Consider the following 13323-nt stretch of genomic DNA (forward strand, 5'->3'; position numbering starts at 1 on the left):
GTAGTCTTCTGAGCGGACGCCGGGAGTGCAGGCCTCCTTCAACCAATCGACGGGAAATTGTTCTGGTCGATATTGGAACAGCCAGGGTGTCTTGCACATGCTGAAGAATGGCGGTTGACGTGGCGTGCGGGGCTGCCACCGCTTGGCGGCGGATGCGCCGATCCTCGCGTGCTGACGTCACTCGGGCTGCGCCTGGACCCCTCGCACGTGCCACATGTCCCTGCGCCAACCATCTTCGCCACAGGTGCTGCACCGTGGACACATCCCTATGGGTATCGACTGCGATTTGACGAAGCGACCAACCTGCCCTTCTCAGCCCGATCACCATACCCCTCGTAAAGTCGTCTGTCTGCTGGAAATGCCTCCGTTGACGGCGGCCTGGCATTCTTAGCTATACACGTGTCCTGTGGCACACGACAACACGTTCTACAATGACTGTCGGCTGAGAAATCACGGTACGAAGTGGGCCATTCGCCAACGCCGTGTCCCATTTATCGTTCGCTACGTGCGCAGCACAGCGGAGCACTTCACATCATGAGCATACCTCAGTGACGTCAGTCTACCCTGCAATTGGCATAAAGTTCTGACCACTCCTTCTTGGTGTTGCATTTGCTCTGTCAGTCAGTGTATATACTTATGTACTATTTTTAAGTGTCATGAGCTACAAACCAACCTCTGGCCTTAAAGTTTTTTTCGCGTTTTCCTGGACTTCAAGGTTTTTCATCAGATACAAATCTCATGAATTGATGCTCAACCTTCCTTACGATATTTTGTAGTTACTTTCGATGGTTTGATCATTTTAAAGAACGTATTTCGGCATGACCAACTTATAAGCCTCTCAACATTTAAAATGTAAAAAAAAAAAAAAAAAAAAAAAAAGATTTAGATGAAAAGTAAGTGAAATAAGATCTCTTTTATTTTGACGAGTTGTTTTACGTCGCACCGACACAGACAGTTCTAATGGCGGCGATATGATAGGACATAAAGGCAACTACAGGGCTGCCGGCAGTGGGGATCGAACCCACTGTATCCCGAATACAAACTCACAGCTGCGCGCACCTAACCTCACGGCCAACTCGCTCGCTGGAATAAAATCAAACTTACAACAAATCCTACCATTGATAACGGTCACTGTGATATCCATTTCCGTATTTGTAGGTTAAAAGAGGAAACATTTACCAAGTCGTCGGACAAATTGCGTGTGAGAAAGATCGTATCTTAAAATGAGGGTTGATGTGATCAGAACGTAACTCAGGATCACTACAGCTTGAGCTGTCCCGCGGGTTTCATAGAAAGGAAGAAGAACAATCACCTGTTACAGATAAATCCCTATCACGTAGAGAAGGACATTACATTCCATTGGAATTGATTCTTGCACAAGAGAGGTCACCATTCCGCCATCAGAAGAACGTCAGTAGAGTTGAAGAATGACAGGAGAACGAGAATAGCATTCCCTGTCGTGAAATAAGTACACCTCTTAGCTTGTAAGGATCGTGTTATCTTCAGTCAGCTCGTCCTAACACATTGTGGCAACCGTGACACTCATCAATTGTGAGATAAATTATTTCGGAAGCACCCCATATAGTGTCTACCCCAAGAAAAGTAACTTGAATGAAAGCATAGATCTGTTGTGAAAATGCTTCTAATACGAACTTGAAATGACAATCCTTGAACACTGAATACTGCTGTAATACACGTGTAATTTAAAAGCATCTATGAACACGAACAGATTTAGATATCATCATCATCATCATCATCTGTTTACCCTCCAGGTTCGGTTTTTCCCTCGGACTTAGCGAGGGATCCCACTTCTACCGCCTCAAGGGCAGTGTCCTGGAGCTTCAGACTCTGGGTCGGGGGATACAACTGGGGAGTATGACCAGTACCTCGCCCAGGTGGCCTCACCTGCTATGCTGAACAGGGGCCTTGTGGAGGGATGGGAAGATTGGAAGGGATAGGCAAGGAAGAGGGAAGGAAGCGGCCGTGGCCTTGAGTTAGGTACCATCCCGGCATTCGCCTGGAGGAGAAGTGGGAAACCACGGAAAACCACTTCCAGGATGGCTGAGGTGGGAATCGAACCCACCTCTACTCAGTTGACCTCCCGAGGCTGAGTGGACCCCGTTCCAGCCCTCGTACCACTTTTCAAATTTCGTGGCAGAGCCGGGAATCGAACCCGGGCCTCCGGGGGTGGCAGCTAATCACGCTAACCACTACACCACAGAGGCGGACCAGATTTAGATGTACGACGTGAATAATAGCATGAAGAGCGAGCATTACAGGCTTGTTATCTGGCTGTGAAAGCCATCACAACTCTGCTACTTCAAGCGCTTTGGTGGCAGTGAGTGAGTTGACGGTAAAGAGGAAAAGAAATAAAAGATGTTGAAAATTCTGTCTCGTGGCTATATATCTCATAATCAAAGATATTTAGTGAGCTCTTGTTAAGTCTGAGAAATAAAATCGTAGATGAATGACGTTAATTTTGTTACTAGCGAAGTAAATGAATCAGTAACTGCAGAAACTAGGGAACATAAAATGAAGACTACCTCAAGAGAGTAAAATCTTTATATAATTTGTGTTTCTCTCCTGTAACACTAATATGAAACACGATCCCAGTTATTGATGGCCTTAATTTTCAGCTTAAAATACGTGTACATGGAAGTGGTAGCTGTAGCAGAACAATCTTTCTATTAATGACCCAACCATGGTGGCGTAACGTTAGGGCCTGCAATTCAGGTGGGGCCGAGCCTTCCACGAAGTCCGCTCAAAAGCATGAAGATAATATAAGCCTACCCTAACTTCACTCTGCACGGAAATTGTCAGGAGATCTAAATGGTTTATTTTTTTAATTTTGTACGTAGAGAAGTTGCTATTCGGTTGCATCTAGCAGCAGTTATCGTAACTTTGTTGAATGTAACACAGCACAGTCCGGCCACGCGGTGTAGGGGGCAACGCGTCCGCCTGTCACCCGGTGGCCCCGGGTTCAATTCTCGGCCGGGTTAGGGGTTTTTAATGGTAAATGATTAATATCCCCTGCCTGGTGACTGGGTGTTTGTGTCGTCTTTAACGTTCCATACCTCACATTCAACACTCTACACTTCCGCAATTCCACTTGCACGCAGGTTCGTATCATATGGTAGAAGTAGTGGCAAATGATCTACAGAGAACGACGCCACGAACACATATCATTTTTAGAAAAACAATCCTTGCCCTTACTGTCCTCGCAACACCGCGATATGCTCCTCAGAAAAGACCTGCACCAAATTATTCAAAAATAATTGCGGCAGATGGTAAGAAAATAATACTTTCTTGGTGTGTAGTGTACCTGAGTTCGTATTATGCACAAAATATGCTAATCATTTAACTTTTCACGCATTTATGTGACAACAATGTGTAATTCCAACAATAATTTGATGTAGAAACGAACAGTCAACTCAGTTTCCCGCTCTCTTCGCTCGAAGGTAATAATATGGCGTACTTACACCAAGGGTAATAATAAACTTATCAGTTGTGCGGTTTGATATTTTTCAAACTTTAGCCGGGCTGAGTGGCTCATACGTTTGAGCCGCAGGCCTTCCGACCCCAACTTGGCAGGTTCGATCCTGGCTCAGTGCGATGGTATGTGAAGGTGCTCAAATACGTCAGCCTCGTGTGAGTAGATTTACCAACAAAAAACTAAATCTGTGGGACTAAATTCCGGCACCTCTGCGTCAACGAAAATCGTAAATAGTAGTTAGTGGGACGTAAAGCAATAACGTTATTACTAATTTCACACTGTATTTGAAAAGTTTTTATTTACATATTTTCTTGATTATTTCCGGGTTGTAATAGAATAAATTATGATATCTGTGACCTCAGTATCGGTAGTTACTGAAAAGTGAATCCAATTGTTGGCAGTTCAACAGCTTAGCCGTTAAATCACAGAAGCAGTCAAATAACGATTATTAAACATCCTTTTTTAATAATCTTACAACCATGAATAAACACTTTGTTCGTATAATTTGACAATATATTTCGTTAATTCCACTTGCTTTAATTTCGTTTATGTTAGTTATTCATAGGTATTACATTTCATTTGAGGGGGACGGGAATTTTTAATCTAGCAGGCGGGCCTGTATCATATTAGATATGCCCCTGTCTAAACAGAAATCAAGTATATAACAGTAAAGAATGTTTATCGTGCAGTACTAAGAGATGGCAGATCGTGATATGTAAGTATAGTGAAGTTAGGAATAAATCATATGAAGAATTAAAGCCATATGTCATTCTTAACCCTGGGACCGCTCAACGGAACACTGAGTTCAGTAGTTTTGTATTTCGCATTAATGTTTTCTTCATAACCACTATAGCGTCCCTCCGCCGTGACTTTCCTTTTACCTTCACACTCTCCTAGTTTGTGCACTCATTCTAACCAGTATTTTCTATGTATACAAAAATTCAAAAATATCTCAGGGACATACAGTTCCCCAGTGTATGGTCAGTGAAACTATATTTTAATTTGATGTAGTCAGTTTAGTTTTAATGGTTTTTGAACACGTGACTTTGCACTTAACGTTGAGAATGTTTAAAATTGGTTGTCTTGAAAACGACGAACAGATTTCACTACAGTTATATAGGTCTGAGTTGGATATACTTGATGATTTTGACTATGTTTCAGACGATGATGGTGAAATAAACCTTTTTGAAGAAGATGATGTGGTAATAGATATAATTTCCCCTGATGTTTCAGAAGAATGTTTTTGACTCTGGAAGAAGAATGAACAAGAGTTCTTAATGTCAGGACAACTGAACATCCCATAAATACGCAGAGGAATCCACCTTTCTATAGCAGAACATCTGGGAGTCAAGACAGCCACTCAGCAAAAAGCAGTTTTGTTAACAGGTCTGGAATACGTAACGACTGTTCAAAGACATTTAAAAATCACGATTCCTTACACTTTAATATAAGACATCCGTATTTAAAATCCATATGCTTGAGTTATGCCAAAATTGTTTGATGTGAAGCCAATAGCTACAAGTTTACAAAACTGTTTAAACTGTGACATTTTGATTGTATTTTGTTAGCGGCTATTGCAGTGCTTTTCTAGTTTGTAAAGAAAAAAATGAAATGGCGTATGGCTTTTAGTGCCGGGAGTGTCCGAGGACAAGTTCGGCTCGCCAGATGCAGGTCTTTTGATTTGACTCCCGTAGGTGACCTGCGCGTCATGATGAGGATGAAATGATGATGAAGACAACAAATACACCCAGCCCCCGCGCCAGCGAAATTAACCAATTAAGGTTAACATCCCCGACCCTGCCGGGAATCGAACCCTGGACCCCTGCGACCAAAGGCCAGCACGCTAACCATTTAGCCATGGAGAGTTTGTAAAGAGATTTTCACGTATTGATAACATTCCATTTCACTGATTTTTGCTATTTTTATATACATAGTAAAACTGGATGCGTAAGATCTGTTTTCTTTGTGGGGTACATAGTGCGCCGGGTTGCATTTAATGTCCATGAAACATAGCTTTACAGCTACAGGTTAATCCATGTCTTCATACTTTCGTTGACCTTTCTTAGATCGTGCATTTCATTATAATAATAATGTTATTGTTTTTACGTCCCACTAACAGCATTTTGACGGTTTTCGGAGTGCCGAGGTGCCGCAATTTATTCCACAGGTGTTCTTTTACGTGCCAGTAAATCTACTGACACGAGGCTGACGTATATGAGCACCTTCAAATACCACCGGACTGAGCCAGGATCGAACCTGCTGACTTGGGGTCAGAAGGCCAGCGCCTCAACCATCTGAGCCACTCAGTCCGGCTACATTTAATTCTAGGTCATTTGTAACATAATGCTATTTTCGCAATACAGAACACAGACCATCTTGTGAATTCGTTTCATTTACTTTAATAATAATTTTATAATCATAGGGGCTGCCTGGCCGAGGCGGTAAAGGCGTGCTCCGTTCGCCCGGAAGGACGCGGGTTCGAATCCCCGTCAGGAACTCGTAAAATTTAAGAAATGAGATTTTCACTTCCGGAGGTGCACATGGCCCTGAGGTTCACTCAGCCTACACCAAAAATGATTACCAAGTTAATTCCTGTGGGCAAAGGCGGCCGGGCGTATAGCTAACCACTCTACCCCATCAAGTGCCGAGGTTACGGATAGTGGAAACCTTTCCTTCCACCCCTCCAAGTGCCTTCATGGCCTGTACGGAGATGACTTTCCTTATTTTTATATTCTTAAGTCCCACTAACTAATTTTTTACGGTTTTTGGAGAGGCCGAAGTGCCGAAATTTTGTTCCGCAGGAGTTCCTTTATGTGCCAGTAAACCTACCGACACGAAGCTGACGAATTTGAGCACCTTCAAATAGCACCGGACTGAGTCTTTTTCTTACCAGCTCATAAAGCAAAACCAAAAAGCGTGTCCACTGCCTACAGGAGTAGAAGGTAAAAGCTTCCATAATTTGCAACCACTGCACTATGAGGGAAATTGTCCTTAACACTACGCCCCGCAACCTTTTACCCCAATACGTAACCTTGTACTCACTTCTAGTGAAGAGTAGCTGAATCCTACGGTCATATGCCTATTTAGAAGCTGGAATCTCGTTTCCACATTTTTCAACTTTCCGATGAGGTATACCACCTCAGCAGACAGAAAATTAAAGTAACTTTTTCTGCATAAACTGTAGGAAATTCAGAAGAGTTGTGTTATTACTTAGTTGAGGATAGGATGAATGCGTAGTAACTAAAATTGTATAATACTGAAATCATTGTCGTCTACATGGTATGCTTTTGAACAAAAAGGAGACTTTCCGTATCTCATACCCCACATTGCATTATCTTGAAGGGGCTCGCAGTGTGATATGACGCGTAATGATGCAGACGAATGTGAAGCGGAGACGTTGGTTGCTTGGCTGGCAGATAGCGAGTCGAAGACTGATGGCAGGATTATGTGTCCTATACTCAGCTTGGACAGTCCATACTCAGCAGTTCTACACGATGTGTAGGCTCTACTCCTCTGCAACTAGGTTAAGAACTGCTACACATTTAATACTATTTCGTTTAAGAGCAATGATTAGTCTTTATTTCCGCAACGGTAATGGGAGACAAGGAAAAATGAAGCAAGATTCGTCATTATATAAAGCCATTTTATTATAATCATGTGTGGTAATTTACTAGTCATTCTTTAGAGGAAGCATCAAGTTCCAATTTCGTGCATAAAGTAAGTGCAAACATGAGGACAGCTACTAATTCTGTGGAATTATGTAACTTCTACACAATAAGTATAAGGGATGCTCATTTGAAACATAGGTTGTTAGTTAGAAACTGTCACTACTCGTATTGGACAATATACAGCCAAGGGCAAAAATAGCAAACCACTTCAGTTTATTTCTTTAAAGATCGTCTTCACAGCTCTGTACCTGATTTTGTTTTCACTTATGGCCATACATAAACATTCTCTCCTCAAGTGTTAATTTCACCATTAATCAGAATCAAATATAGGCCTACGACACTTGTTGAGGTCGTAGTATAACACTCAGAAAATATTTCAAGGACAGAAATTGGCAATCTTATAAAACAATCCGACTGTCCTAGATATAAAATGGTGAATATGCAAGTACTAAAGTAATAATGAATACCTTTCCGCACTTTTATTTGAAATGTTCTTCTAAAATCAACAGTTATCTACAGGTTCTCAGCTTCTGGTTGGCCTCAGATATTCGAAGGAATATAACCAGTTCCTCGTTCTTCCTCTTAATCACCGCTTGCACTGGCCTCAAATTGTGATAAAAGTGAGCCATGATATTCACTTCCTTCAAAGGACTCATTCGCTTTTGCATTTTTCATATTGCTGACTGAATTACTTAAATTCCCAATCACACCTTGTCTACGCCAAAAAATGAGGCTCAAGAGAAATTATAGTTCTTGCAGTCGCATCAATACTAAACGCTTCCCAAAGCCTAATTTTACGACGTATTGTTGAGAATTAGCTGTGAGAAATAGTTACGTTCATTATATTTATTCACAAGTGAATGCAATATCTTTCAGAAACAATATGGACAGGTAAATAACAAATTTTATATCACATTTGCTACGTAAAATCCTCTACTCATACATACAGAAGTATAACTGGCAGTCAGACAGGAATCTAGCCGAAGAAGATATTTTAATGCTTGGTCTAATTCACGTGATCCAGCATTTTCTCCTCAACATTCTCACTGTTCGTGCAATAGGCGTATTCCTTACTTTAAACTGAATAAACAATCAGTTTTCTCAACTGCAATAATCTGAAACATACGTGTTCTATTGTATGCATAGAAAACCTACTACTTGCCAGCTTATATACTGCACATCTTAACAGGTCTTTGACGGATGTTTTTTCAAGAAATTTGATGTTGTGCGATTTATTACACTCTAGTAAAATCTTCAGAATAAGTCGATTTTTAAGACAATGTTTTTTGTTGAAGATAAAACCATGCAGCTATTCTCGGATAAGACCGTTTCAAATATCGTACAAAAACAGATCTACAAAAATCGAAAGATTATGGTGAGAATAGAATTGCCAACAATTGTGTGAAACAGTAATCATTATATAAAATACATTAATGTACTACTGTTCAACATCTTACATAGCGTATAATAAAATACTCCCTCGACCAGTCTCAGATCACCCGAAACTGGGGAGGGAGTAACCATTTATTGCACGCCAAAATATGATTTGGTACACAACATTTTATATCCAATACAATCCCAATGTTTCAGAAATATGATATTGATACGATGTTCAAGTTCTGTCTCTGAAATATTATTCCAGTCTACTAACGAGATCTCAAAAGTAATGTAGATGTGAGTCAGTCTAATGTATTTTATGTTTGTACATCAGCTCAGATTCTTATTACATCACTTTTTCAGTAAATTATTCACACATTCCTAGCAAATATTTTCAATAATTTTACTAAAAACCATGGCGCAAATGCCCCGAAGGGCCATGACCTACCAAGAGACCGCTGCTCAGCCAGAATGCCTACAGATTACGACGTGTCGTGTGGTTAGCACGACGGATCCTCTCTGCCGTTATTCTTGGCTTTCTAGACCGAGGCCACTATCTCACCGTCAGATAGCTCCTCAATTGTAACCACGTAGGCTGAATGGACCTCGAACCAGCCCTCAGATGCAGGTAAAAATCCCTGACATGCCCGGGAATCGACCCAGGGGCCTCCGGGTAAGAGGCAGGCACGCTACGCCTACACCGCGGTAATAATTTTACTGCTGGCGTAAAATCTCTCATAACTTTCCAGATTTTATTAATGCGTTCTGTACAGAAACCGATGCAGGAAATCCTGAGGCAAAGATTGTATTTGAGTTTGTAAATACTATTTAACCTAAGTTAAGTATATGTTTATGTGTACTGGATGTGTTTTTTCTTTGAATTATTTTAGGTACTGTGTTCTTATTTCTGAAGGTCGTCTAATATATTCTCTACTTTTGAGCAAGTTGTTTGCGTGAATTGAAGCATTTGTTCTAGTTTAAGTGGTTGTGATGTATTCTTCCATTAATTTGTGTATACTTTTATCTGTAAAGACAGTAGATAAGACGACATAATAATTTCTCAATTGTATCGTGCCCTTGCAGTACCTACTGAATAGGTATCTCCCTTGAAGCTTAAAGCTACGGGATGAAATTCGTAGTCTTCAATATTATTTATTATCTGATAAATGGCCATTACTCCATTTACTCGATCTCAAAATTACTTTCTTCGATGTGAAATTACTTATTTACTTTATTCTAAACAGAAATTTTCTGAAATAATTAGTGGGAATTTCAGTGTTAGTCGAACTTATAAAACAAGTACGCAAAGGAAATATATAAACGAAGATATCAGGTCATAAATATTAATTTATAGGGGAATTATGTGAGGTCAACAGTTGAATTAACAACTCAGCGTGCACAATACCTTGATTTTATTTCACACGCCATTTTTTCATTCCACGCGTACCTAATATTCAGGTTAATAGGCTATTATGAAACCCCAATGTACTCTCTAATTACATGTCCAAACTATTGATCCTATCAACAAAAATGCTAATTAAATTAAGGAAAACATGAACGTTAACTAGTGGAGTACCTTCAGCAACAAAACTCAATGTTCTCTTTTTAGCAAGTTATTTATCGTGTTATGGTGAAAATTACTATTAATTAATCAAGCTTTCAAGCAGCGTTTTCACTGATACTGATTCCGCTAATTTGAATACAATAATTCATAACTGTTTAACAGTACATTCGGAATATTTTAAATACTAAATTGCTGGGTAAAATATTGGGTTCAGACACTACTTTAATTCTTCCCTATATGACTATACTATTGCGACAGATATTGCATTAGAATTGTATTTCCAAAATGCATTGTCATCTGTATGGGTACTTCTAAGCAATTGTATTTAGTCGTAAATCATGAAAACTCATGTATGTTGAGTGTCCTTAAAAGGCATACGTAAACAAGTACATTGGGAGTATACATTTACGTAGGTCTCAAAATAGACTTCTCAAAAGGACACGAAAGTATCATTCCAACCGAATGCCTGAAATTATTTCCCCTCACTCACTAGCTTCAAATATTACAGTTTGAAAACTTCAACGATATTTACCGAGCGAGTTGGCAGTGCGGTTAAGGGAGCGCAGCTGTGAGCTTGCATTCGTGAGAGAGTGGGTTTGGACCCAAATGTCCGCATCCCTGAAGATGGTTTTCCATGTTCATACCAAGCAAATGTTGGACCTGTACCTTAAGTAACGCCACGGTCGCTTCTTGCTTCCCACTCCTAGACCTTCCCTATCCCATTGTCGCCATAAGACCTATCTGTGTCGATGCGATGTAAAGCCAATTGTGAAAACAAATGTCAGCAGCATTTAGAGCTTAGCGTTGTTGTCGTCGTGGATTAATATTATCTATATGTTTTCTGTTCATTTATAATCAATTCATATTACTTACTTAATATATGTCTTCACTGTCAGTAGGATTAACAGTGTTCGAACAAGCTGAACATCTTTTTCATCTGCTTACCTAGAGACATCCAGTGTGTTCAGACGCAGAGACCTATCCTACATTTCACAGACTCTACCTAAACAAGCACCCTTTCATTGAGAAAATTTGTAGATGGCCAAACTCTCTCAGAATTACACTGACTGACAGAGCAAATGCAACACCAAGAAGGAGTGGTCAGAACTTTATGCCAATTGCAGGGTAGACTGACGTCACTGAGGTATGCTCATGATGTGAAATGCGCCGCTGTACTGCGCACGTAGCGAACGATAAATGGGACACGGCGTTGGCGAATGGCCCACTTCGTACCGTGATTTCTCAGCCGACAGTCATTGTAGAACGTGTTGTCGTGTGCCACAGGACACGTGTATAGCTAAGAATGCCAGGCCGCCGTCAACGGAGGCATTTCCAGCAGACAGACGACTTTACGAGGGGTATGGTGATCGGGCTGAGAAGGGCAGGTTGGTCGCTTCGTCAAATCGCAGCCGATACCCATAGGGATGTGTCCACGGTGCAGCGCCTGTGGCGAAGATGGTTAGCGCAGGGACATGTGGCACGTGCGAGGGGTCCAGGCGCAGCCCGAGTGACGTCAGCACGCGAGGATCGGCGCATCCGCCGCCAAGCGGAGGCAGGCCCGCACGCCACGTCAACCGCCATTCTTCAGCATGTGCAAGACACCCTGGCTGTTCCAATATCGACCAGAACAATTTCCCGTCGATTGGTTGAAGGAGGCCTGCACTCCCGGCGTCCGCTCAGAAGACGACCATTGACTCCACAGCATAGACGTGCACGCCTGGCATGGTGGCGGGCTAGAGCGACTTGGATGAGGGAATGGCGGAACGTCGTGTTCTCCGATGAGTCACGCTTCTGTTCTGTCAGTGATAGTCACCGCAGACGAGTGTGGCGTCGGCGTGGAGAAAGGTCAAATCCGGCAGTAACTGTGGAGCGCCCTACCGCTAGACAACGCGGCATCATGGTTTGGGGCGCTATTGCGTATGATTCCCCGTCACCTCTAGTGCGTATTCAAGGCACGTTAAATGCCCACCGCTACGTGCAGCATGTGCTGCGGCCGGTGGCACTCCCGTACCCTCAGGGGCTGCCCAATGCTCTGTTTCAGCAGGATAATGCCCGCCCACACACTGCTCGCATCTCCCAACAGGCTCTACGAGGTGTACAGATGCTTCCGTGGCCAGCGTACTCTCCGGATCTCTCACCAATCGAACACGTGTGGGATCTCATTGGACGCCGTTTGCAAACTCTGCCCCAGCCTCGTACGGACAACCAACTGTGGCAAATGGTTGACAGAGAATGGAGAACCATCCCTCAGGACACCATCCGCACTCTTATTGACTCTGTACCTCGACGTGTTTCTGCGTGCATCGCCGCTCGCGGTGGTCCTACATCCTACTGAGTCGATGCCGTGGGCATTGTGTAACCTGCATATCGGTTTGAAATAAACATCAATTATTCGTCCGTGCCGTCTCTGTTTTTTTCCCAACTTTCATCCCTTTCGAACCACTCCTTCTTGGTGTTGCATTTGCTCTGTCAGTCAGTGTATACAAAGTAAAAATGTATCGGTTATCTAGTGTCAGAAGTAGAACTGGCTGAGTAAGCAAAAAGGATGAGTTTGGGTGTGCTAGGAGTTCATAATATTCGGATAAGGGGAGATATCGAGGGAGAGATATTGGATTAAGAAGTGTTCTTAATAGGTTTTTAAAAGGGAAGGGTATAGTGTTGGGTATGACTGTTCATCAGCGATACCATTGCACGCACCACAGTTTCTGAAAACAATTGTGAGTGAGGATGAAGATGAGGGAGAATTTTACAAGTTTTATGAAGCACAGGGTATCATTGTAGTCAATCCGGCCCCGCAGTGTAGGGGGAAACGGGGTCCGCCTGTCACCCGGCGGCCCCGAGCTCGATTTCCGGGAGGGTCTGGGGTTTTTAATTGTAATGATTAATATCCGTGGCCTGGGGACTGGGTGTTTGTGACGTCCTTAATATTCCTTTCCTCACACATAACATTCCACACTACCGCCATTCCAATAACACGCAGGTTCATACAATATGGTGCCAGTAGGGGCAAAATATCCACATGGGTCGACGCCCCGAACAAATGACATTAAGAAACGAAAACATCGTAGTCAGGGTCAACAGCATGGATATAATGGTACCAATGGACGACTTCAATGCAGGAGTAGGAAATAGAACTGAAGGATACGGAAAGGTGATGGGTAAATGTGGGTATGATATGGAAGCTACTAGGAACGGGAAGCGTTTACTTGACTTCTGTGCTA

Source organism: Anabrus simplex, chromosome 2 (genome assembly GCF_040414725.1).
Source record: "Anabrus simplex isolate iqAnaSimp1 chromosome 2, ASM4041472v1, whole genome shotgun sequence".
NCBI lineage: Eukaryota > Metazoa > Arthropoda > Insecta > Orthoptera > Tettigoniidae > Anabrus > Anabrus simplex.